The sequence below is a fragment of the Choloepus didactylus genome, chromosome 14, assembly GCF_015220235.1.
Source record: "Choloepus didactylus isolate mChoDid1 chromosome 14, mChoDid1.pri, whole genome shotgun sequence".
Lineage (NCBI taxonomy): Eukaryota > Metazoa > Chordata > Mammalia > Pilosa > Megalonychidae > Choloepus > Choloepus didactylus.
In genome coordinates, this window is record NC_051320.1 from 78,736,850 (window position 1) to 78,764,108 (window position 27,259).

Below are 27,259 nucleotides of genomic sequence, written 5' to 3' on the forward strand. Positions count from 1 at the left end.
GATTCAAACTCCAACCATAGATAGACTGAGGCCAGACACCAGAGACTCTGAGAGCAGCCAGCCCAGCAGAGAGGAGACAGGCATAGAAAAAAACAACACGAAAAACTCCAAAATAAAAGCAGAGGATTTTGGAGTTCTGGTGAACACAGAAAGGGGAAGGGCGGAGATCAGGCCTTGAGGCGCATATGCAAATCCCGAAGCAAGGCTGATCTCTCTGCCCTGGGCACTTTTCCTTAATGGCCCTGGTTGCTTTGTCTATTAGCATTTCAATAACCCATTAGATCTCTGAGGAGGGCCATTTTTTTGTTTGTTTGTTTGTTTTTTTTTAAATCCTTTTTGCTTTTTCTAAAACAATTACTCTAAGAAGCTCAATACAGAAAGCTTCAAAGAATTGAAATTTGGGCACGTCAAGTCAAGAGCAGAACTAAGAGAGCTCTGAGACAAAAGGCAATAATCCAGTGGCTGAGAAAATTCACTAAACACCACAACTTCCCAAGAAAAGGGGGGTGTCCGCTCACAGCCACCATCCTGGTGGACAGGAAACACTCCTGCCCATCGCCAGCCCCATAGCCCAGAGCTGCCCCAGACAACCCAGTGTGACGGAAGTGCTTCAAATAACAGGCACACACCACAAAACTGGGCGTGGACATTAGCCTTCCCTGCAACCTCAGCTGAATGTCCCAGAGCTGGGAAGGGGGAGCAGTGTGAATTAACAGAGCCCCATTCAGCCATCATTTGAGCAGACTGGGAGCCTCCCAACACAGCCCAGCAGCCCAGAACTGCCCTGGGGGGACGGCACTCACCTGCGACATAGCACAGTCATCCCTCAACAGAGGACCCGGGGTGCACAGCCTGGAAGAGGGGCCCACTTGCAAGTCTCAGGAGCCATACGCCAATACCAAAGACTTGTGGGTCAGTGGCAGAGACAAACTGTGGCAGGACTGAACTGAAGGATTAGACTATTGCAGTAGCTTTAAAACTCTAGGATCATCAGGGAGATTTGATTGTTAGGGTCACCCCCCCTCCCCGACTGCCCAGAAACACGCCCCACATACAGGGCAGGCAACACCAACTACACACGCAAGCTTGGGACACCAATTGGGCCCCACAAGACTCACTCCCCCACTCACCAAAAAAGGCTAAGCAGGGGAGATCTGGCTTGTGGAGAACAGGTGGCTCGTGGACGCCACCTGCTGGTTAGTTAGAGAAAGTGTACTCCACGAAGCTGTAGATCTGATAAATTAGAGATAAGGACTTCAACTGGTCTACAAACCCTAAAAGAACCCTATCAAGGTCAGCAAATGCCACGAGGCCAAAAACAACAGAAAATTATAAAGCATATGAAAAAACCAGACGATATGGATAACCCAAGCCCAAGCACCCAAATCAAAAGACCAGAAGAGACACACCTAGAGCAGCTACTCAAAGAACTAAAGATGAACAATGAGACCCTAGTACGGGATATGAAGGAAATCAAGAAGACCCTAGAAGAGCATAAAGAAGACATTGCAAGACTAAATAAAAAAATGGATGATCTTATGGAAATTAAAGAAACTGTTGACCAAATTAAAAAGATTCTGGACACTCATAGTACAAGACTAGAGGAAGTTGAACAACGAATCAGTGACCTGGAAGATGACAGAATGGAAAATGAAAACATAAAAGAAAGAATGGGGAAAAAAATTGAAAAACTCGAAATGGACCTCAGGGATATGATAGATAATATGAAACGTCCGAATATAAGACTCATTGGTGTCCCAGAAGGGGAAGAAAAGGGTAAAGGTCTAGGAAGAGTATTCAAAGAAATTGTTGGGGAAAACTTCCCAAATCTTCTAAACAACATAAATACACAAATCATAAATGCTCAGCGAACTCCAAATAGAATAAATCCAAAAAAACCCACTCCGAGACATATACTGATCACACTGTCAAACATAGAAGAGAAGGAGCAAGTTCTGAAAGCAGCAAGAGAAAAGCAATTCACCACATACAAAGGAAACAGCATAAGACTAAGTAGTGACTACTCAGCAGCCACCATGGAGGCAAGAAGGCAGTGGCACAATATATTTAAAATTCTGAGCGAGAGGAATTTCCAGCCAAGAATACTTTATCCAGCAAAGCTCTCCTTCAAATTTGAGGGAGAGCTTAAATTTTTCACAGACAAAGAAATGCTGAGAGAATTTGCTAACAAGAGACCTGCCCTACTGGAGATACTAAAGGGAGCCCTACAGACAGAGAAACAAAGACAGGACAGAGAGACTTGGAGAAAGGTTCAGTACTAAAGAGATTCGGTATGGGTACAATAAAGGATATTAATAGAGAGAGGGAAAAATATGGCAAACATAATCCAAAGGATAAGATGGCCGATTCAAGAAATGCCTTCACGGTTTTAACGTTGAATGTAAATGGATTAAACTCCCCAATTAAAAGATATAGATTCGCAGAATGGATCAAAAAAAATGAACCATCAATATGTTGCATACAAGAGACTCATCTTAGACACAGGGACACAAAGAAACTGAAAGTGAAAGGATGGAAAAAAATATTTCATGCAAGCTACAGCCAAAAGAAAGCAGGTGTAGCAATATTAATCTCAGATAAAATAGACTTCAAATGCAGGGATGTTTTGAGAGACAAAGAAGGCCACTACATACTAATAAAAGGGGCAATTCAGCAAGAAGAAATAACAATCGTAAATGTCTATGCACCCAATCAAGGTGCCACAAAATACATGAGAGAAACATTGGCAAAACTAAAGGAAGCAATTGATGTTTTCCACAATAATTGTGGGAGACTTCAACACATCACTCTCTCCTATAGATAGATCAACCAGACAGAAGACCAATAAGGAAATTGAAAACCTAAACAATCTGATAAATGAATTAGATTTAACAGACATCTACAGGACATTACATCCCAAATCAACAGGATACACATACTTTTCTAGTGCTCACGGAACTTTCTCCAGAATAGATCATATGCTGGGACATAAAACAAGCCTCAATAAATTTAAAAAGATTGAAATTATTCAAAGCACATTCTCTGACCACAATGGAATACAATTAGAAGTCAATAACCATCAGAGACTTAGAAAATTCACAAATACCTGGAGGTTAAACAACACACTCCTAAACAATCAGTGGGTTAAAGAAGAAATAGCAAGAGAAATTGCTAAATATATAGAGACGAATGAAAATGAGAACACAACATACCAAAACCTATGGGATGCAGCAAAAGCAGTGCTAAGGGGGAAATTTATAGCACTAAACGCATATATTAAAAAGGAAGAAAGAGCCAAAATCAAAGAACTAATGGATCAACTGAAGAAGCTAGAAAATGAACAGCAAACCAATCCTAAACCAAGTACAAGAAAAGAAATAACAAGGATTAAAGCAGAAATAAATGACATAGAGAACAAAAAAACAATAGAAAGGATAAATATCACCAAAAGTTGGTTCTTTGAGAAGATCAACAAGATTGACAAGCCCCTAGCTAGACTGACAAAATCAAAAAGAGAGAAGACCCATATAAACAAAATAATGAATGAAAAAGGTGACATAACTGCAGATCCTGAAGAAATTAAAAAAATTATAAGAGGATATTATGAACAACTGTATGGCAACAAACTGGATAATGTAGAAGAAATGGACAATTTCCTGGAAACATATGAACAACCTAGACTGACCAGAGAAGAAATAGAAGACCTCAACCAACCCATCACAAGCAAAGAGATCCAATCAGTCATCAAAAATCTTCCCACAAATAAATGCCCAGGGCCAGATGGCTTCACAGGGGAATTCTACCAAACTTTCCAGAAAGAACTGACACCAATCTTACTCAAACTCTTTCAAAACATTGAAAAAAATGGAACACTACCTAATTCATTTTATGAAGCTAACATCAATCTAATACCAAAACCAGGCAAAGATGCTACAAAAAAGGAAAACTACCGGCCAATCTCCCTAATGAATATAGATGCAAAAATCCTCAACAAAATACTTGCAAATCGAATCCAAAGACACATTAAAAAAATCATACACCATGACCAAGTGGGGTTCATTCCAGGCATGCAAGGATGGTTCAACATAAGAAAAACAATCAATGTATTACAACACATTAAAAACTCGAAAGGGAAAAATCAATTGATCATCTCAATAGATGCTGAAAAAGCATTTGACAAAATCCAACATCTGTTTTTGATAAAAACACTTCAAAAGGTAGGAATTGAAGGAAACTTCCTCAACATGATAAAGAGCATATATGAAAAACCCACAGCCAGCATAGTACTCAATGGTGAGAGACTGAAAGCCTTCCCTCTAAGATCAGGAACAAGACAAGGATGCCCGCTGTCACCACTGTTATTCAACATTGTGCTGGAAGTGCTAGCCAGGGCAATCCGGCAAGACAAAGAAATAAAAGGCATCCAAATTGGAAAAGAAGAAGTAAAACTGTCATTGTTTGCAGATGATATGATCTTATATCTAGAAAACCCTGAGAAATCAACGATACACCTACTAGAGCTAATAAACAAATTTAGCAAAGTAGCGGGATACAAGATTAATGCACATAAGTCAGTAATGTTTCTATATGCTAGAAATGAACAAACTGAAGAGACACTCAAGAAAAAGATACCATTTTCAATAGCAACTAAAAAAATCAAGTACCTAGGAATAAACTTAACCAAAGATGTAAAAGACCTATACAAAGAAAACTACATAACTCTACTAAAAGAAATAGAAGGGGACCTTAAAAGATGGAAAAATATTCCATGTTCATGGATAGGAAGGCTAAATGTCATTAAGATGTCAATTCTACCCAAACTCATCTACAGATTCAATGCAATCCCAATCAAAATTCCAACAACCTACTTTGCAGACTTGGAAAAGCTAGTTATCAAATTTATTTGGAAAGGGAAGATGCCTCGAATTGCTAAAGACACTTTAAAAAAGAAAAACGAAGTGGGAGGACTTACACTCCCTGACTTTGAAGCTTATTATAAAGCCACAGTTGCCAAAACAGCATGGTACTGGCACAAAGATAGACATATAGATCAATGGAATCGAATTGAGAATTCAGAGATAGACCCTCAGATTTATGGCCGACTGATCTTTGATAAGGCCCCCAAAGTCACCGAACTGAGCCATAATGGTCTTTTCAACAAATGGGGCTGGGAGAGTTGGATATCCATATCCAAAAGAATGAAAGAGGACCCCTACCTCACCCCCTACACAAAAATTAACTCAAAATGGACCAAAGATCTCAATATAAAAGAAAGTACCATTAAACTCCTAGAAGATAATGTAGGAAAACATCTTCAAGACCTTGTATTAGGAGGCCACTTCCTAGACTTTACACCCAAAGCACAAGCAACAAAAGAGAAAATAGATAAATGGGAACTCCTCAAGCTTAGAAGTTTCTGCACCTCAAAGGAATTTCTCAAAAAGGTAAAGAGGCAGCCAACTCAATGGGAAAAAATTTTTGGAAACCATGTATCTGACAAAAGACTGATATCTTGCATATACAAAGAAATCCTACAACTCAATGACAATAGTACAGACAGCCCAATTATAAAATGGGCAAAAGATATGAAAAGACAGTTCTCTGAAGAGGAAATACAAATGGCCAAGAAACACATGAAAAAATGTTCAGCTTCACTAGCTATTAGAGAGATGCAAATTAAGACCACAATGAGATACCATCTAACACCGGTTAGAATGGCTGCCATTAAACAAACAGGAAACTACAAATGCTGGAGGGGATGTGGAGAAATTGGAACTCTTATTCATTGTTGGTGGGACTGTATAATGGTTCAGCCACTCTGGAAGTCAGTCTGGCAGTTCCTTAGAAAACTAGAGATAGAGCTACCATTCGATCCAGCGATTGCACTTCTCGGGATATACCCGGAAGATCGGAAAGCAGTGACACGAACAGATATCTGCACGCCAAGGTTCATAGCAGCATTATTCACAATTGCCAAGAGATGGAAACAACCCAAATGTCCATCAACAGATGAGTGGATAAATAAAATGTGGTATATACACACGATGGAATACTACGCGGCAGTAAGAAGGAACGATCTGGTGAAACATATGACAACATGGATGAACCTTGAAGACATAATGCTGAGTGAAATAAGCCAGGCACAAAAAGAGAAATATTATATGCTACCACTAATGTGAACTTTGAAAAATGTAAAACAAATGGTTTATAATGTAGAATGTAGGGGAACTAGCAGTAGAGAGCAATTAAGGAAGGGGGAACAATAATCCAAGAAGAACAGATAAGCTGTTTGACGTTCTGGGGATGCCCAGAGGTGACTATGGTCTGTTAATTTCTGATGGATGTAGTAGGAACAAGTTCACTGAAATGTTGCTATAGTATGTAACTTTCTTGGGGTAAAGTAGGAACATGTTGGAAGTTAAGCAGTTATCTTAGGTTAGTTGTCTTTTTCTTACTCCCTTGCTATGGTCTCTTTGAAATGTTCTTTTATTGTATGTTTGTTTTCTTTTTAACTTTTTTTTTCATACAGTTGATTTGAAAAAAGAAGGGAAAGTTAAAAAAAAAAAAAAAAGAAAAAAGACAAACAAGGAAAAAAAAAAAAAAAAAAAAAAAAAAAAAAAAAAAAAAACGATGTAGTGCCCCCTTGAGGAGCCTGTGGAGAATGCAGGGGTATTCGCCTACCCCACCTCCATGGTTGCTAACATGACCACAGACATAGGGGACTGGTGGTTTGATGGGTTGAGCCCTCTACCATAAGTTTTACCCTTGGGAAGACGGTTGCTGCAAAGGAGAGGCTAGGCCTCCCTGTATTTGTGCCTAAGAGTCTCCTCCTGAATGCCTCTTTGTTCCTCAGATGTGGCCCTCTCTCTCTGGCTAAGCCAACTTGAAAGGTGAAATCACTGCCCTCCCCCCTACGTGGGATCAGACACCCAGGGAAGTGAATCTCCCTGGCAACGTGGAATATGACTCCCGGGGAGGAATGTAGACCCGGCATCGTGGGATGGAGAACATCTTCTTGACCAAAAGGGGGATGTGAAAGGAAATGAAATAAGCTTCAGTGGCAGAGAGATTCCAAAACGAGCCGAGAGATCACTCTGGTGGGCACTCTTACGCACACTTTAGACAACCTTTTTTAGGTTCTAAAGAATTGGGGTAGCTGGTGGTGGATACCTGAAACTATTAAACTACAACCCAGAACCCATGAATCTCGAAGACAGTTGTATAAAAATGTAGCTTATGAGGGGTGACAGTGGGATTGGGAATGCCATAAGGACCAAACTCCACTTTGTCTAGTTTATGGATCGATGTGTAGAAAAGTAGGGGAAGCAAACAAACAGACAAAGGTACCTAGTGTTCTTTTTTACTTCAATTGCTCTTTTTCACTCTAATTATTATTCTTGTTATTTTTGTGTGTGTGCTAATGAAGGTGTCAGGGATTGATTTAGGTGATGAATGTACAACTATGTAATGGTACTGTAAACAATCGAAAGTACAATTTGTTTTGTATGACTGCGTGGTATGTGAATATATCTCAATAAAATGATGATTAAAAAAAAAAAAAAAAAAAAAAAGTAAGGGGATAGAACAAAAAAAAAAAAAAAAAAAAGATAATGGCGCAATGCCTTCAGAATCCTGGAGAAAAATCATCTCTAGACTAGAATTTCTATACCCAACAAAACATTTACCTTCTTCCCACACACCCTTTCTCAAGACCTACTAAAGAAGTTGCTTCTCCAAAATTTGAAGTAAATAGAAAAAGAGGAAGACATGGGGTCCAGGAAATAGAAGCATCAATCCAAAAAAGACCAAAAGAAATTCCTGGGATTAAGGTGAAGAGAGATCAAAGAATGACAGTGTGCAGGAGGCCTGGAAAGAAACAAGTCCAGATCAGAGCAGCTCACAAGGCCCCAGGAGAGGGGCCTCCAAATGAGGGCCTCAGTGGAACACCTGATGTGTTCAAATGTATTGTGAGAAGATGCAAAGAACTGAGGATGGCATTTGAAATGAATTAGTGATAGGGAAAAAAAAGAAAAAAATGCAATGATTAACTCAAGGAAAACCTAAAAGCTGTACAAGAAGATAAAAATAACCCTATCTCAGCTGTGAAGAGTGTTTATATAGACAAACTAATTTACACACTAATTATTAACCTAAGGAAATTATGAAATAATGATAGTGGGATAAAGAGAGGATGGGGTAGGGGTCAGGAATTGTGCATATGGGGCAGGGTAGGGATGGTGAAAGAGGTAAAATAGTGGGAGGTTAATAAATAATGCCTAAAGCTGGAAGAATAAAAAAGAAAGGAGTACTAGAAGAATGTTCTATAGCTATGAATATAATATCAAAATAATCAGCAAAGCAGGAGATGGTGGGACAAGAGAGATCTGCTGTTTTTTAATGTACCTTGTGAAATTACTTGAGCCCTTAAACTAAGTAAATGTGTAACTTTTATTAAAAAGAAAACACATTTTAAAAAGACCATGAATTGGTCATAAATTAAAAGGATGATTTTACTGTGGCCTGCCTTTGCTATGTGCACACGTAGACACCTAGTGCCATTTGAGCAATACATTTTTCAAAGCATTTAAATGCATGAAAATATTTCAGGGAAGTGCTAATGACGGCCTGGGCCAATCTGTCGTTTGTAAATAGTTTTTCAGAAAAGTGTACTAATTAGAGCTAGGATAGGCAAATGATACAACAACCATCAATCAACAGCACTTGCTGCTCATCTATTGACTATATGGCAACAGATATCCAACATTCCGTGGGGTAAACAACAAAGTGTAACATACAGTTCCTGGCATTAAGGATTTTATTATTCATGTAAAGAGATGGGACATAAACTGCATTAAATAACAGCAGAAATTTATGAATAATGATTCATGAAGACAGTAAAAACTCAAGATAATACATGGATTTTGCTAAATAAATACCATAAACCTCAAAACTGTTTTTGTTCAGGGGAAAGAAAAATCATTATGCAATGCAGGGATCTCAGAGAAAAGAAGGATTAAAAATGGGTCTTGAAAGATGAGTCAGATTCAGATGGGTGGGGAAATTAAAAATGTGGATCCAGGAAGTTAAGACGTGATCTTGGCACTGTAAAGTGACTGCAACGACTAGAGCCAAGATGTTTGAATGAGAGTCTGCTAACCAAAGCCTGAAAGTCAAGTTTTAGCTTTTGGCTTGAGGAAAACAACTTATTCAGAAGACAAAAGACTCCCAGAACCCACAAGGAGGCCAAGAGTCCAAAGTCAGATGATCTGCTAGGATGTGTCCCCATAATTTTTTTTTTTTTAATTAGACAAGTCATAGGTGTACAGAAAAATCATGCAGGAAATACAGAGTTCCCATAAACCACCACCACCACCGCCACCGCACCACCCATTATTAACACCTTGCTTTAGTGTGCTACATTTGCTATAACTGATGAAAGAATATTATTATAATTGTACTATTAACTGTAGCTCATGGTTTACACTAGGGTTCACTGTTTGTGTTTTATAGTCCACCCACAGTTTGTTTTGTTGTGTTTTTTTTTCATTTTTATTCTAGTAACAAATACACAACCAAACCATTTTATATGATCAAAAAATTCCTGGGATGGTTTCTGATCTATATTTCAGGCCCGAATTTCCTGTAAACAGCAATTTTGAACAAAATCATGAATTTGAGCATTGTCTTAATTCTATTGTGAATAATAAAAGTATTTTCACAGACTTCCGTGCTTTGATGAAAGCCTCATGGTGTGATTTGGGGGAAAAGAGTGTTCTCCAAGGGACTATAAACTTTATAAACCTTATATATTTATAAAGTTCAAACACATTCTCTCTTCAATGGTTGAAATAAACTAAAGTGACCTCAGTTTGGAGAAATAAATAGGAGAGATGTATATTAGCAAAAATAAATGTTCTGTCACTTATGCAGTGCTTAGATCCCACAGGGGAAAGCATGCTTAGCCAGAAATAAGAATGTCAGAAACAATCTATACATAGCTATCACCAGACAAACCTAAACACATGGTAGCACTCAAGCAAAATCTTCTGATTTGATATGTCAGTAATTAAGGGAAATCTATGGACAGGTATAAGAGGACAAAAGTCACATCAGGAGGCAAGGCTGTGACCCAAGGGGTTTCCACACAGTTCTGGAAGAGCCGATAGCTGCGTCAATCAATGCCCAGAAGAGGGCAGCCAAGAGCTGCTCAGGTAGAATCTTCCTGGGAAGGACACCCATTTGGCACCAATCAGGGAAAACCCTTCTTGCCACCTGCACAGAGAAGGCAGAATCAGCCCGGAAGTGATTGGTGAAGGGGGCAGGGGAAGGGAAAGTGTTAACACAGACCAAAGTCAGCTAAGACATGAAAACCAGACCAAAAAGAATCATGAAGAAGACTGAGAATGGAAAAGACAGAGCATCCAGGGGTCAAAGGAACTAGGCTCAAGAACACAGCAGTTCTGATCATGCATTCCCCTGCTCAAAAGCTTTCAATGGCTCCCAGCTTTCCATAGCTCAGATTCCAACTCCTGAGCCTAACATTCCAGGTCCACTACAATCTAGCCCTAGCCCACCTTAAGAATCTCCGGATTTGCTGTTTTTTTAATCACATGTCCAAGATTCCAACCAAACCAAAGATCTTGGTCTGTAGCTCCCTTCTCTGTGTCTTCATCCGTCCTGTCTCTTCATTCATTTGTTGAATACTGGGTGACCGCTCCATGCTAGCGACGGGAGGGAGAGCTACAGGATCACTAAGGTGAAGTGTCTGCCTTTAAGAAGCTGCCAAGAGGAGGCAGGCAGCAGTGCCCAGTGAAAGGCACTACAGTGAGGGCGAGCAAGGGAGCCGGGGCACAGAGAGAGGAGGAACTAAATCAGGCTGGCAGAAAAGGTTATTTGGAGGAGGCGACAACACCCCTGAAATACCCTCCCCCTCCTCTCCACATGTCTAAACTTCAGTGCCTGCTGGGGAGCCAACTGTTGTTTTCATCTGCTCTGCATCCTTTCTCTCCACTACCAGCCGTACACCCTCTCTTCCTTTAGGATGCTTCTCCTCCCCCCACTCCCCATTCCAGGAGGGTTGGACAGGTGCTATAAGTCTGGCCAAGCATATTGCCCTATCCCTTTGTCCACAGTGACTGATTCAAGGATTTTGTTCCAAACCAAAGCAATCACATTCCTTCCCTGGAGTTTTTTTGGAGTTTTTTCCATTTTGAGTCGAAGAGTTAGCACCCCCTTTTCCCTGGACTGGAAGTTGTCAGAGTTGATTTCATGGCAACTGGAATTCCGGACACCATGTCCTCTGCATGGCAAATCACCCTAGATAATAACCTAGAGAGAGAGAGAGAGACAATAGAGATTTGATGCTCTGCCAATCCCAGAATCCAGTTGCCCTGAAGCAGGGCGAGCTTTGCGTTCTGCACATTACAAGAGCCTGACTCCAAGGCTTCGCCAAAGAGCTGTTTATTTTTCTCAGGTCACATGGCCAGCAGGCAAGAGCCGGAGAGATGGCTCCGTGGTGACGTCAGAGACCCAGGCTCCTCCCACCTCTTTGTTCCGCCCATCCTCATTGCTCGGCTTTCCTCATGCTCCCGAGATGATCACTGTGCCTCTGGGCAGGGCATCCACATTCCAGATAGGAAGGGTAGAAAGCATGTGCCAGCAGAGTGTAAACCTTTTTATCAGGAAAGTAATACATTCCCAGAAGCCCCACCCCATACACTTCTGCTAACATGTCAATGTTCAGAAAAGAGTCACATGGCCACCTACAGCTGCAAGGGAGTCTGGGGGGAGCTGAGGAGTTTTAATTGGGCACCTTGAGGAAACCGAGGGACTAGGTATTGGGGAGGCAACTGGTGTTATCTGCCACATCTCCTAAAAGTCTTCCTTCACATACATAAGCCCACAAATCCTCCTGTATGCTTAAGCTAGTTTGAGGTGGATTTTGGTAACTTCCAACCAAAAAGCCGTGGCTAATACACCTGTCAAATGACCCCACCTCCATAGAGCGTCCCCTGAGTCCACCAAATCCAAATACTCTTGATGTCTTCACTTTCCAGTCCTACAAGGTGCTTTTCCCACCAGCAGCCTGGGGAAGGACAATCCCGGGATACAGGAAATCCCACCCTGGCAGCCAAAACAGGCACAAAAAACCTGCCAGTGTGATTCCTGGGATCCAGCTCCCCTGGCCCCCTGGGGGCCATAGAAGGGCTGTCTTTAAAGCCATTGTGCCAGTTTGAGTGTATTGTGTCCCCCAAATGCCATTATCTTTGTAGTCTTGTGTGGGGCAGAAGTTTTGGTGTTGGTTAGATTTGCTTGGAGTGTGCCCCACCCAGCTGTGGGAGATAATTTTGATGAGATGTTCCCATGGAGGCGTGGCCCCACCCATTCGGGGTGGGCCTTGATCGGTGGAGCTATATAAATGAGCTGACTTGGGGGGAAGAAAGAGAGTGCAGCTGGGAGTGATGTTTTGAAGAGAAGCAAGCTTGCTAGAGAGGAACGTCCTGGGAGAAAGCCGTTTTGAGGCCGGAGCTTTGGAGCAGATGCCAGCTGCCTTCCTAGCTAACAGAGGTTTTCCGGACACCGCTGGCCGTCCTCCGGTGAAGGTACCCAATTGCTGAGGTGTTACCTTGGATGCTTTGTGGCCTTAAGACTGTAATTGTTTAGTGAAATAAACCCCCGTTTTATAAAAGCCTATCCATCTCTGGTGTTTTGCATTCTCCAGCATTAGCAAACTAAGACAGCCATCAAGAACTTAAACCTCGTCCTTGCGGTTGAACCCATCCCCTGAACTCAGTGATGCCAATCCAAGGCTCGCTGCTGGTAGGAAATGGGGAAGAACAGTGGCCACGGTTTGATAATATGATATGGGGTAGAATACCATGCAGCAATAAGAGAGAATGAGGAAGCTATTTGTGTATTGATGTGAAACACTGCAAAAGGCTTAAAGGAAAAAATCAAAGTGCAAAACAGTTTACTTAGGAGATAATAATGTGTGCTAAAAGGAAGAAATTTTTTTGGTATTTTTGTGCAAATATTTCTACCTATATAAAACAGCTCCAAAAGGATATACAGTGCAAGAACTTGGTACCATTGGTTGCCTTTGGGGGGGAGAAACAGGAGGCTAGAAAATAAGAGGGAGACATTTCTCTTGACACCCTGTAAACCTTTTGAATTTGGGACCCTGTGAATGTATTACCTAGGTGAAAAAGAATGAAAACACCTTTCTTTAAGCAAATACATTTGTGATTGTGGTGGTATGCCTATTTTTTGTTTTGTTTTTTGCGGTCACAGCTAGGGGCGGGCAGCCACGGAACCCTCTGCGGTCAGGGTTGCTTGAGGGGTACCGGCGGCAGCTCTTCCCGGAGGCAAAGGTGAGGCGGGGGACTTGGCCGAGTCCCCGGCGGAGGCGTGCAAGGTGTGGAGGGCGGCGAGAGAGGGACGCGAGACACTCTACTTTCAGGGTGGTAGAAAAAAAACCTTTAATCAGGGGTGAGCACAAGTTATATAGGGTGGCATAGAGGGTGGGGTCAGTGTCAGGGGTGTGGGGTCCTTACATGGCAATGCTGAGGGGATAAAGGCTAGGATTGGTTCTGAGAGGGCGCGGAGGTCGTTTGAAAAGGGTGGGAGTTGCTCTGGCAACGGTGTATGCGCACCGGTGGTGGCGGGAGTTGCTCTGGCAACGGGGAGTGTGCGGGCAAGATAAAGGGGGCGGTTTTCTCTGGCAAGCTTCCTCTAACGGTTGTATTTTGGGTGAGGGAGATGGGGCCTGCATCCAGCTCCACTTTCTCAGGCCCGGGGGGCTGTGGAGGGTATTACTGCCCATGCCCACTACCCTCTCCAGGGGCTGGCCAGGTTCCCTGGGGGGGGCTGTGGAGGGCGCTACTGCCCATGCCCATCGCCTCCCCCAGGGGCTGACCAGGTTCCCTGGCCCCGGCCCGCCAAGTTGGAACTCAGCACCAGCAACCCGCAATTCCCCCTTCTTTTCTAATTAGAAGAAGCTCACAGGAGAGATCCGCCAAGGGATGAGGGAAAGGGGAGGCTGGGGAGGGGAAAAGGATTGACGGCCGCTCAGAGAGGCTGGAGCTCGGCGTTGGTGTGGCGCCCGGGCGCTCGAGAGGGGCCTCGCTGCTTGCGGGATGGACGAGGGTGGTGGCGCTGCGGAGGGCTAGCTTTTTCAGTAGAGGCAAGTCGTTGATACTGGACTTGCACAAATGATGAGAAGACAGCATTGGCCTGGCTTTTAGCAAGTTGGACAAGTCTGCGGATAACACAGGGCCCTAGGGTGAGAGCTAGAATAATCATTAGTAGGGGGCCGATGAGAGGGAGGAGGTATGGGAGGAGGGGGGCAAAGATGTGGGACCAATAGTTGGTGGCTTCACGGTTCCTTCTGCGTTGTTCTAGTCCCTCTCGGACCTTCTTTAGGCTGTTTTCGGCGAGACCTGTGGAATTGGCATATACACAGCATTCTTCTCCTAGGGCGGCGCAAAGGCCTCCTTCTTTGAGGAGAAGAAGGTCGAGACCTCGGCAGTTTTGGAGCACGACCTCAGAGAGGGAGTTAACAGAATTTTTAAGATGGGAAATAGCGTTTTGTAGGTGACGAATGTCCTCGTCAACAGCCGCCCAGAGGTGAGTTAGGGCGGAGCCTTGACTGGCTAGCGCAGCGATTCCGGTGCCAGCGCCTGCAAGACCTAGGAGGGTGGCGACCGTGAGGGCGGTGATGGGCTCTCGTTTTTGCAGAGGGGCAGGAGCTGCAGTTCTTTCTAGGCGGAGGAAGAAGTCTTCCTCGCTGTGGTATAGGACCCTAGGGATAAGGACAATTAGGAGGCAAGTTTCATGAGTTGTATTGAGGGTTCGCACGTTAAGGCAGGGGGTAAGTCCTGTAGAGGAGCAGAGCCATTGGGAGGAGCTGTGGGGAATAAGAAATTTGGCAGAGCTGTCGGGGGATGAGTAGTTGGCACAAGCTGTGAGGTTGGGAGAGTTGTATGAGAGAGGGCGGATGCACTTTCCTGTGGAGGAAACCGAATGAAAGGTTAGGGGGACGGCAGGGGTATTCCAATTGCATTCCGAGGGGCTATTCTCTGTATTTTCCAAAAAGGAGAGGTTGGAGGCGACGGGCTCATACAGGGAGGAGGAGGTGGAGAGGCAAAGCCAACAGGAGGAGGTAAGATTGGGGTGGGAGGAATTCACTGAGGTGAAGGCCGCTTGGATAAGGCCGAGGAGGGGAGAGGAGTAATGAGAGGGGGGCAGAAAAGGTTGGGGTGGTGGGGCTGGCGATGTGCCGTTTGCAGCTGAGGTGCGGCTGGAGGGCCGTGGATTAAGGGGGTTAAGGACTTTGTTGGGGCCAACGCCGCTCGGATCGGTGGCGGTGGGGTGTCTCTTTTGTATGGAGAAGAGACCACCCCAATCATAGCCCTCCATGTAGAGGTGGAAGCCATATGTGCGGCCACTAAACCAATTGTCCTCGCCGGGGTTTTTAACCTTAAGGGTTATATTGCGCCAATTTGGCTCTGTCCATGACACTTGGAGGTGCTGATCTCTATTGGGAGCTTCAGACCATCCGTAGGCCATTGTTTCACACCCCCAAGAGGGGCAATAAAAATGCGAGGGGTCAGCACAGCCTTTGCCTGTGGAGGGACAAATGTAGTAACCAGAAACGAGGCCGCCTTGGCATTGATTACGTAACCAATTATTGTTGTTTAAACCTGTGAATTGAACAAAATCACAAATGCTGGCAGTAAACGAAGGAGCCTCGGCTGTAACCTTATAGAGGAGGTCCTTCTCTATCCCCCCCATGATATGGACTGTCCAGTTAAAAGGTTGGTGTAGTGAGTTGGCCTGGGTGGAAGAGGCGAGGGCAAGCATGATCATTAGAAGGGAAGCAATGCTTGGGTGGGGGTTATGGAGGTGCAGGGGGCTTGCTTTTGCCCGTCTGTATAGGCGCATAATCTCCATGATTTCTTGTCTCTCCGGGGGTATCTCCGGACTGGGCTCCCGGTCTAGGTGCAAGGTTGTCATCTGGTACACCAGGTTGCGGAGACGACGGCGTTCTCATCTCGTTAGACGCTTGGCTGCTGGTGGCGGGTCGGATTGCTCTTCCTGGGATCCAGATTGGCTGTGATGCATCATCTGGGAAAACACAAGCAAACCCGCACCCCTGGGCGAGGAGTGGGGAGGGACCCTTCCAGGCATTATTCTCTGGGTCCTTCCAGTAGACCATCGGGGCCTGGGTGGGCCTATACGAGGGCCCCCAATGTCTATGTAGGGGCGAAAGCCCTTCCTTATTGAATGTGAATAGGTTAAGGTGAATAAGGGCTGCTATGATAAGGTCCCCTGGAGTTGCCTGGGGGAGCATGGCCCTTTCTTTTTCAATTTGTGTTTTTAAGCGGCGGTGGACTGCTTCCACAATGGCTTGCCCCTGAGGATTATAAGGGATGCCGAAATGATGGGTGATGTTATATAACTGAAGAAAGGCCGCAAAGGGGGCACTGCGATAGGCAGGCCCATTGTCCGTTTTTATGTCCCAGGGGACTCCCATGAAGAGAATTCCTTGTCTCAGGGCCTTGATACAGTGTTTGGCCGTTTACCCGGCAAGGGGGACTGCATAACACATGGCCGAGAAGGTGTCAATCAGTTTTTCAGGAAGAATGACAGGAAAGGAAAAAATTGGAAGCCTAGGCTGGGAAGGAAAAAAAAATTATATATATATATATATATTAGTATCCATTTAACAACAAAATAGAAATAATGTCTTTTGATCAATGGATGCTTTTCTCATCTCATTCCCAAAGCATTTACAGACATGGCCCCTGCATGGTTCCTGAAAAGCAAGGTCCCTGTCTGTCCCCCTACCCTGGGTTCTCTGCAGTTCTCTTCATGTTTGCCATAGAAGCTGGATGAAAGTGTAAGGCAGTCCAATTCGAAAGCAACATTGCTCAATCTGGTCTCCACGCATCCTCCTACGGCCCGCACGTGTTGACCAGTTGGCCAGTTTGTTTGCAATTTAATGATGTTTTCATTGCTGTTAGCTTTGTGGTCCACCTTCAACACTGATTTGCAGCAAACTAACACGTATTAAACAGCTACTATATACCAAGTGCTTGGGGATTTTAAAAAGATGTCCAAGGAAGAAAGAAGGGACTTCTACTTTTCATTGGCTAGCTTTTGGTGCAATGTGAATTTTTTACTATGTACATTACTGCTTTCTGTTTATAAATACTTTAGAAGAGACCACTGAGGCATCTGAGTTCATTTCTTAAAATGCATATATAACAGTGAGTCTTTTTGAATATGGCGGCTGCAGATTGCTAACAAATGTTTGTTGGCTGAGACTAGAAAAGAGCAAATAAGTTTCCTCACACTTTTAAAAGTTTGGAAGTCACAGAATTGTGCTAAATAATCTTAACTCTGTCTTTCTAAGGTGCCTTTCTGCACTAACAAGTCTATTCTTCCAAAGTCGGGGGCTCTGTGTTCCCAGATGTGGAACCCCAAAAAGAATCCAGACTTCCCCAGGCCCCTGCCCAGGCAGTATTGCCTCCTGCACAAAAAGAATATGGCAAGCAAAGGGCAGGCCACCCCCAGTCCCGTAAACCCTCGCTCACCACCCCCAGGCAGGATTGTTGTTCCTCTGCCTCCCAGCAGGGGAAACAGCCGTACCCTCATCTGCCAAAAGGAGCCTCCCCAGCCTCCAGGTATTCTCTGGGTCCCCGGACCTAGGAGACGCCTCCAAACTTACTCCTCTAGGCTCCACAAGGAAAGACAGTGCTGTCCCAATTTCCAGTGCAACTGAAAATGCAGAGAAGCCAAAGCCCTTTGAAGACTGTACCGAAGTGAGCCGGGCCTCCCACTATGATGTCCACTTGCCTTCAGCCCTGAAGTCTTCTGGAAAATAAATGAAATGTATATTTGGAAACACAGAACTGATGAGTGAAGTTGCTGTCACCTCTTACAGCCACAGGCTTTCTTTCTCCACCCAATCGCCCCCTCCTTCCACTCTCATCCTTCCTCCTAGAGCTCACCGTCAACGGCAGCCACCAGCCACGCGGGACAACTGCACCCTTGAAAAGTGGCTAGTATGGCTGAGGAACTGAATTTTTTTTTTTCATTTTATGTCATTTAAAATATTTAAATTAAATTAAATTTTATTTTATTATTCATTTAAATTAAATTTATTTAATTTAAAAACAGATACTCAATTCAGTTATTGGAAAACTTTAGGTACGTTTGGAATAACTAGAGGAGGTGAACCTATTTTTTCAACTGTAAATTTTTTGAAACTGAAATAAAGATCAAGTATTTTTGATGAAAACGTAGAGTCTGTATTGAGATGTGCTCTAAGTGTAACACTTAGCACAAACCAAAGAATATAAAATATCTCATTAATAACTGTTTATATTGATTATACATGGAAATGCCAATATTTTGGATCTCTTGCATTAAATAAAACATGCTATTAAAATTAATTTTATCTGTTTCTTTCCCTTTTTTAATGTGGTTACTAGAAAATTTTAGATTGCATACGTAGCTCACAGTACATTCCTGTTGGACAGTGCTGTTCTAGACCCTCTTCCGGTTTTCCTTTACATTGGGAAACTGGCCAGAAACCTTGGCCACCCCGGCAGGGCAGCCCTCCTTAGATTAGCAGTGTGGTAGCCTCCGCAGAAACTGCTCAGCCTTCCGAGGCCCGGCTGGTTGTGATGAAAGGGGAGAGACGAACCAGCAACAGGACAAGCTGGTCCTGAGGCCAGGGGCCCCCCTCTCCATCCCTCGGATTCCTGCCAGCCCACTGAGGGCCCTTTCTGTTGACCCAGGGATGAGTAATGCATGGCCCTGGCCTTCCAAGGGCACTGGCTTAGTGGGAAGGATTCACACAATGGAAGCATCAGTGCAACAGCACAGATTTGCACAGGAGCATCTAACCCAGCCCGGCAGTGCAGGGCACTCTTCAAAGTCGGGGTGCATCTTGCAAGGTTACAGGGGATTCAGAGCTTTCTCCTGCCACGCTGGGTAGTGGCTCCACCTAGACTAGTGGTGGCCACACCTACTGCCAAACCAGATGCGTGAACTTGGGTATCACTACCCCTCTCTGAGCCTTGGTTTCCACTCTGTGATAGAAGAGGTTTTGAATGGACTCCACTTAAAACTCCAGTAATTCAGCACAACTGCCCTTTCCTCTACAGAGCATTGGCAGCTTGGTGGGGCTCCAATCAGGCCCAAAGCCAGGTCTTTAATTTTCTCCTAGAGACTTGACTCAGGAGTTCATTTCCATGCTTGGAAACCAAGACCAGGTCTGCTTGAAATGCAGGCCAAAAGCTCATTAGACACACGAAGGGCGGGCCACTGAGGTGGGCATGCCAGCCCTCCTCGAGGGCCAAGGCAAGCGTTTAGATTCCTGAGGCCTCTCCTTGGGCTGCCTTTTCTCTGCTTCTGGTGAACATCTGCCAGGAGGCTCCGAGTGGCAAACCACACCAGAAGGATTTGGATGCATGTCCCCAATCACAAATGCCAACAGAATTGGAATATCCAGCAACATGTTCTCCAGGCTTCTGGTACCCAAGAGATCAGGGAGGTCAAGAGAGATGTGAGTCCAAGGAGAGGCGGGGGCAAGAGCCAAGCAGTAAAAATCCAGGTACCTGGGCTCTAAGCCTGACTCAGCCAACAGCAAACTCAGTGAACTTGGACAAAATAGTAATAATAATAGTAATAAATGGGCATGTTTCCCTCCATATGCCAGGCCCAGAAGGGGAGTATCACTGTGAACAAAAGAAGGACGCACTTAGGACTTGCCCACCTGGAGCTTACACACAATTATAAAACAAGGATCGTGAGGCTACATGGCAAAGTGCGATGGGAAGTAGAGGATGAGAATTTTACCTCTTAGATAAGAGCGATGAATGAAGTCATGGGACTTGCCCCTAATTTCACCCAGGAGCAGAATAAAAACTACAGAACAAGCTTTATGGGTCAGTGGGAGACCAAGAATAAAATCCATTTCTGTTGTATTTTGCAAGCCCCTATTTGTTCAATATGATAGTTATATGGATACACAATTTAAAAGATTGGGATCATACTGAATACAGTATTCAAATTCTTTTTTTTTCCCCTCAGAATAATATATCATGAACTTTTCTCTTGGAAGAGAATATTCATCTCCAAGTTAAGCATTCCACCATATGGACATGCTGTAACTTATTTACCCAATGTCTTATCATATTTAGGTTCTTTCCAATGTTTGGTTTGCAAACCATGCTAAAGCAAACATCCTATGCATAAATCCTTGTACACATATTTGATTCCTTCCTACAGATAAACCTAAGAAGTGGAATTGCTAGATTAATGGGCAGAAATCTCTTGGGATGGTTTTATATCTCTCACCAAAGAGGCACAGGGTCTAGAAATATATTTTCACTAAATAGGATTGAGTTGTCCAGACCAGTCCTGCAGAGGCTGAACACTTACTACTACCTCGTAGCTTCTCTTAGGTGAGCAGAAAAACACTGAGTGCAGCTACTGGGGAGGTTCCCGAAGAACCAAGGAGACTCTTCTGACATAAAGGGAGAGAGAAAAGCACCTGAACGAGCTCCCTCTTTATTTCTACTATAAAAAAGGAGAATGCTTACGATTGTGCCCAAGAGTCTCCCCAAGTGCCTCTTTGTTGCTGAGATGTGGCCCTCTCTCTCCAGCTAACCCGACGCGGCAGTGAACTCACTGCCCTCCCCCCTACATGGGGATCTGACTTCCAGGGGTGTAAATCTTCCTGGCAACGCAGGATATGACTCCCAGGGATGAATGTGGACCAGCATTGTGGGATTGAGAACATCTTCTAGACCAAAAAGGGATGCAAAATGAAATAAAGCTTCAGGGGCTGAGAGATTGCAAATGGAGTCGAGAGGTCACTCTGGTGGGCATTCTTACACACTATATAGATAACACTTTTTAGGTTTTAATGTATTGGAATAGCTGGAAGTAAATACCTGAAACTACAAAACTCCAACCCAGCAGCCTTGACTCTTGAAGACGATTGTTTAACAATGTAGCTTACAAGGGGTGACAGTGTGATTGTGAAAACCTTGTGGATCGCACTCCCTTTATCCATTGTATGGATGGATGAGAAGAAAAACAGGGACCAAAACTAAATGAAAAACAGGGCAGGATTGGGGGGATGATTTGGGTGTTCTTCTTTACTTTTATTTTTTATTCTTATTCTGATTCTTTCTGGTGTAAGAAAAATGTTCAAAAATAGATTGGGGTGATGAATGCACAACTATATGATGGTACTGTGAACAGCTGATTGTACACCATGGATGACTGTATGGTATGTGAATATATCTCAATAAAACTGAATTTAATTTAAAAAAAAAAAGGAGGAGGAGGAAGAGCAAGCAGCAGCAGCATTCCTTGCATAACACTCATTGGCAGTGGATCCTTTCCTGAGTCCCTCACAGGATTAGTTTCTCGGGAGGCAGTAGGGAGCATGGTCAAAAGCCTGGATTCTGGCATCAGTGATCCTGCCCGTGGTCTACCACATGCTAACTGTGTCATTGAAACAAGTTACTTCACCTGTATGGCCTCAGTTTCCACACTTGTGAAATGAGGATAACAACAGAACCTTCCACATTAGATCAATCCCGAAAGTGCTTAAGAAAGTGCCTGAAATTCAGTACATGCTCAACAAGTGCTGTCATTAGCTGCCGTTTTCTGTTGTTACCTTTAACAACAGAACCGAAGCTAGATCAGCTAAATTCGTGGTTCTCAACTGGATGTAACTTTACCACCCAGGAAACATTTTTAGCAATGTCTGGAGAGAGAGGGTGCTACTGACATCTAGCAGGTAGAGGCCAGGGATGCGGACAAACATCCCACTGTGCAGAGGACAACCCCACAGCAAAGAATTATCCCACTCAAGACATCGGTAGGCACTAAATTGATCCTGTATTCATCCAGGTGCCAGCTCTCACGTCCAAATGAACCCCACGCCCCATGCACGGCATTCCAAACCATTTGTGAAGATTTCCCTATCACCATTTCTGAGGTCAGCTGGTATACAGAACACATAGGCTTGGCCACAGCCCCTGTCTAGACTCACAGTATGAGATTACAGACAGGAATCTGATTACCAGGTGTATCAGCAAGCTTCTTTTCCAATGATGCTGCATAACAAACAACTACAAAACTCTGAGAAAAACAAAATAAGCTCTTTTCATTACTCATAGCTCCCATGTGCCTCATTCTGGAGCCCAGGCTGAAGGGGCCCCAGTACCTGTGGCATATTCTTCCCATAGTAGAAGCCCCCAGAGAGGCAAACAGAAACCACAGTGCCTCTTAAGGCTCAGCATGCACACTTCTGCCCACATCCCATCAGCCAAGGCAAATTACACGGTCAAGCCCAGTATCCAGGAGGAAGTGAAGTATACGAGTGATTATTTGCTAAGAATCTACTCCATAACACCAGGAAACAACATTTTGCATATGAAAATTTGGAAGTCTGGTAAGTCTCATTTGTCTCATTCACAGCCCCTTGCAGTGAGACAGACACTGCTTCTCCACTGCCCCGGGCTGTCAGCCTCCCTGCCTCAATCTTAACCCCCCACCCCCACCCCTCCAAGGCCATCCTCCACACTCTGGGCAGAGTGATCTTCCTAAAGCTCAAACTGATCACGTCATTTTCCCACCTGTAACCCACAGGATAAAGTCCAAATGCCTTAATCTGCCTCTGATCCTTTATTGGGATCAGGTAGACTATAAACACATAGGCATATATTTTTAAAAGTCTTTAGCCGAACACAAAAGGGCCTCATTGCCAGTCTCCGCCAGCTCTTGAGCTTCACTCTGGATATATTTGCAGTTCCCAAATGGGCCATTCATTCTATTTCACAACAGGACTTTGCAGGTGCTGCCAACCCCTCTACCCCTCCTGCCCAGGATATCTTTTCCCCCATGTACACTGGAAGTTCCAGCTCGCATGTCTCCTTTTCTGCAAAGCCCACGGCCCAACCAGAGCTAATTGTCTGCTTTCACCATCGCTGTATGGAGAATCATCTGTTAGAGCACTTCTCATATGCCATTGTTCTCTGCACACTCAGGGAGCACTTTGAGGGCAAGAATAGTGTCTCATTCTTCCTCAGGTCCACAGCACCTAGCACTGTGCTTACCACATAATAAGTACTCAATAAATCTTTGTTGAATTAATGAATGAGGAAGTGAATAAGTGATTCTTTGAATGAATCAATGGAATGAATAATTACATGAATGAATGCTGTGCCCCATTTCAGGGATGTATACTTCTTGGTAGTTTGCTCGAACAGCCATTTTCCTCTGTCTCCTTATTAACTAGAACCCAAGTTTTAAACTGAGAACATAATCATCCATTGCTCAACCTTCCTTGAAGTTGGATGTGACCATGAAACTAAGTTCTGACCAATGATATGTAACAGAGATGTCATGTGGGACAACCTGAATGACTTCTTAAAAGGAGCAGGGGCAGGCCTTTCTCCTTCCTGCTGCCTGGAATCCAGATGTAATGGCAAGAGATTCAGCAGCCATATTTGACCAAGATAATGGAAGCTACACATGGCACAACAGAAAAATAGGAGACTCATGGGTCTCTGATGATTCTGGGAGCTGCCTTAGCAGCCCCATACTACCTACCTCTAAAAGTCTTCTACCTGAATGTAAATCTCCCTGATGGGACATGACTCCCAGGGATAAGTGTGGACCTGGCATCATGGGATTGAGAAAGCCTTCTTGACCAGAAGGGAGAAGAGAAATGAAACAAAATAAAGTTTCAGTGGTTGAGAGTTTCAAATGGAGTCAAGAGGTCATTCTGGAGGTTATTCTTATATGCTATACAGATACCCCTTTTTAGTTTTTAGTGTATTGGACTAGCTAGAAGGAAATACCTGAATACGTCAAACTGCAACCCAGTAGCCTTGATTTTTGAAGATGATTGTATAACTATATAGCTTAAACAGTGTGACCATGTGACTGTGAAAACCTTGTGGCCCATACTCCCTTTATCCAGTGAATGGACAGATGAGTAGAAAAATGGGGACAAAAATTAAATGAATAATAGGGGGTATGGGAGGGAAAGGATGTTTTGGGTGTTCTTTTTTACTTTTATTTTTATTCTTATTTTTTGGGGAGTAATGAAATGTTCAAAAATTGATTGTGGTAATGAATGCACAACTATATGATGATAGTATGAACAACTGATTGTACACTTTGGATGATTGTAGGGTATGTGAATATATCTCAATAAAACTGAAATAAAAATTTTTTTTTAATTCTTCTACCTGAAAGAACAAACACTTGTATGTTTAAGCCACCATAATTGAGCCTCTTATTTACAAACCAGCTTAATTCTAAAGTATGTCTCAGGGCTTCCCTGCGTCCTTACTGGGTGGACACATTTACCTCAGTGTGTTGAAAATTCATTTTCCTATCTAGTGGTTCTGGGCATTCCCTCCCAGTCTTAAAAGATTGGAGAAAAAAGCCTCTCATACACAGCTCAGTCCTGTTAATTGGTTTTTGCAATACTGCTGCTGGCCTTTCTACTGAAAACTCAAGGGGAAAAAAATTAAGTTTTGCTACTAAAGAAGTGCAAGGAAATTTTTATAAATTCAGTTATTTGTCTCCACCACTCCCCACCCCACAACAGGTGAATTCTGGGAAATACGAACATTTTACATTTGAAACCAAAGTCCCGAGCTCAGCTGTTCCCCTCCACTGCTTCTCTGAGGCACCCCTCCACTTCACAAGGAGGAGGAACCCTTAAACCCAGCCCTCCCGCTCACAGCCGCCCTTTGTCCTGTCTGCCCACCTGCTGTGCGCGCTCTCTGCTGGCGTCTGTCCCACCATCAGGCTGCGGGGCTCCATGGGAAAAAGAAAGGTCGCGCCCCACGCTGCCCTCACGCGCATGCTCTGTAGTCACGTCCTTACTCGACTTCCTCTAGCCACACCTGCCTCGTGCTAAGCCATTAGCTCCACACACCAATTAGCCTTCCAAATAAAGGCAGTTCCCTCCCCGGCCTCCTCTCCTGGCCAATGGACTGAGAAAATCAGAAATGGGGCAGAGATTGTAGCTTTCATCTGGAGCAGTGGCTTTCAGAGTATTTTTTGTATTAAACCTGGAACTCTTTGTTCACATGAAAGCTTAGGTGGAAGCCAAATATGCAAAGCAGACAAAGGCAGAGTCACTCTAAATAAAGGAAGGTGGCGGGCGGGGCTTTGAGGGCGACCCCCAGACCCGCCTGCTCTTGCTCTGCCCCAGCGGTCCTGGAAGGACCCCTAGGGAACCCCCGTCTCACAGCACGTGCTCTTCTTTCTGCCCTGAACGCTCCTCCCCAAGATATTTGCACAGATCATTCCCAAGCTCCACTAGAGTCCCTAATCAAATGTCACCTCCCCTGAGAAGCCTTTCCTGCTCTCTTATCAAAAACAACCACCACTCTTAGTCACCCTCTGTTCTTTCTGCATGCATTAGTCTCTTATTAGTCCAGCTCCTCCAAGAAACAGATGTCAAGATGGGTTAGAAATGCAATTTTTCTTATCAAGAGAAACACATGTAAGATAATAAAGGGTGGGCGCTGGAACAGGCTAGAAGGGCATTCAGACTGCAAGGAAGGTCTGCACCTGAGTGAAGGAGCGAGGGAAGAAGGGAGGGAGGGAGGAAAGAAGGAGGAAGAGAGGGGAGGGAGGGAGGAAGGAAGGGTGGAAGCATTTTAGACTACAATACACTTATAAGAAAATTGAACGAGGCCCTCAGAGAGTGCTCAGACCAAAGTCACCTGTCAAGGAGTCCTGCGTCTCCCACGAACAGGTCTGCCTGGAGGTCCCTGCCATGCTCGGTCACAGGAGGGGAGCACTGCGTGTGAAGCGAAGTCCCTGTGCAAATACAGTGATAGATTTCAGCATGCAGCTGCTGGTGCTGTCAGCCATGACACCTCTTGCAGTGCAGAGCTCTGAGGGGCTCACTTGCATGTTTTCCATAAGTTTTCTTCATACACTTTCACTACCTGGCATTATATTTAGTGTTTGTTTATTGTTGTTTCCCAAACTAAAATGTAAACTCTATGTAAATTCAGGTTCATGCCTGGCTTGTTCACAGCTGTCTCCTCAGCTCCTAGAACAATATGTGGCAAATAGAAAGTATTTGTTGGATGGATGGATGGATGGATGGATGGACAGGCAGATGGATGGATGGATGAATGGATGGATAGGCAGATGGGTGAGTGGGTGGTTGGTGTGGACTGCAAAAGAATCGTAACACAAAGAGAACAATATGACAATTTGGAAGTTGTGTTGTGAATCAATGAGGACACCAAAAGCATCTTTCCATTCTGCATTGTGTGGGATGTGGGAGAAATAGTCTGCAAAAGTGCAGTTTCTTTGGGGAAGAGACAGGATTCAGGGAAGTCATAGAACTGAAGGAAACTCATCCAAGAGTTTGAGGAGACAGGGTAGTTTGTTGGCCATGGGCTGCAATTCATCCAGGCCAAGAAACTTATTTTTCTGAAATTAAAGGGAAAAAAAATTGATAGCCATGAAAAAGTGGAAATACGGTATAACCCTTCATCTCCTTAGAAAACACACACACACACACACAGAGGATTTCTTTAGAGTGTGGTTGTGAATGATCGAGGCCTAATATTATCACACCCACCCACACACCCCACAGACCCCCAATAGCAGCCTTGTTGTAAGTCACTTTTCTGACTATAGAGACCACAAACTGAGACTGTCGCCACTGTATAAGTTTTAGAGTCAAGAGGGTATGAGGAGATGATGTTTATGTTAGCATGGGTGTGGACACATGAAAAGAGGAATGTTTTCTCTGTGAGCCAGTACTGGAATCTAAAGTGATTTCCTCTCCTTATTAATGAGAACAGAACAGCCCAAAGGCTGTATAAGGATGTCTGCTGTTGGTTTCCAGGAAACATGGGCTCCCTGTGATAGGGCAGGGTCAACTGAGTTGCATAACAATCCATAATATTAATTGTATGTACTTAGAGGACTGGGCCAAATGGATTCTCCTAAGAAGCTTTGCCTTTTTGATTAGCTGCACCTTTTGCAGGCAAAGTTGGTGCAGTGTTTAAATATTTCAATAAAAATGGAGTCTTGCAAATCTCCAAGGAGCTGATGGCGACATACATCTTTTAATAACGGAGTTTAGGCAGCCGTTCAGGGCCAAGGGAAATCCAAGGGCTTTGATGAATCTGGGATATGGAAGCAGCTAACATTGCCTGTCCAACTGACCCCAGGAAGG

The 27,259-nt window shown here is 44.1% G+C and overlaps 1 long non-coding RNA gene across 1 annotated transcript; it reads right to left on the reverse strand.

Moving 5' to 3' along the window:
• Positions 1-15,205: 15,205 nt before the first annotated feature.
• Positions 15,206-24,908, reverse strand: LOC119509121. The gene is made up of 3 exons (XR_005211631.1): positions 24,815-24,908; positions 17,732-17,877; positions 15,206-16,125 (listed from the first exon to the last, which is right to left on the reverse strand). It is a non-coding gene; the product is annotated as an uncharacterized LOC119509121 (long non-coding RNA).
• Positions 24,909-27,259: the final 2,351 nt, after the last annotated feature.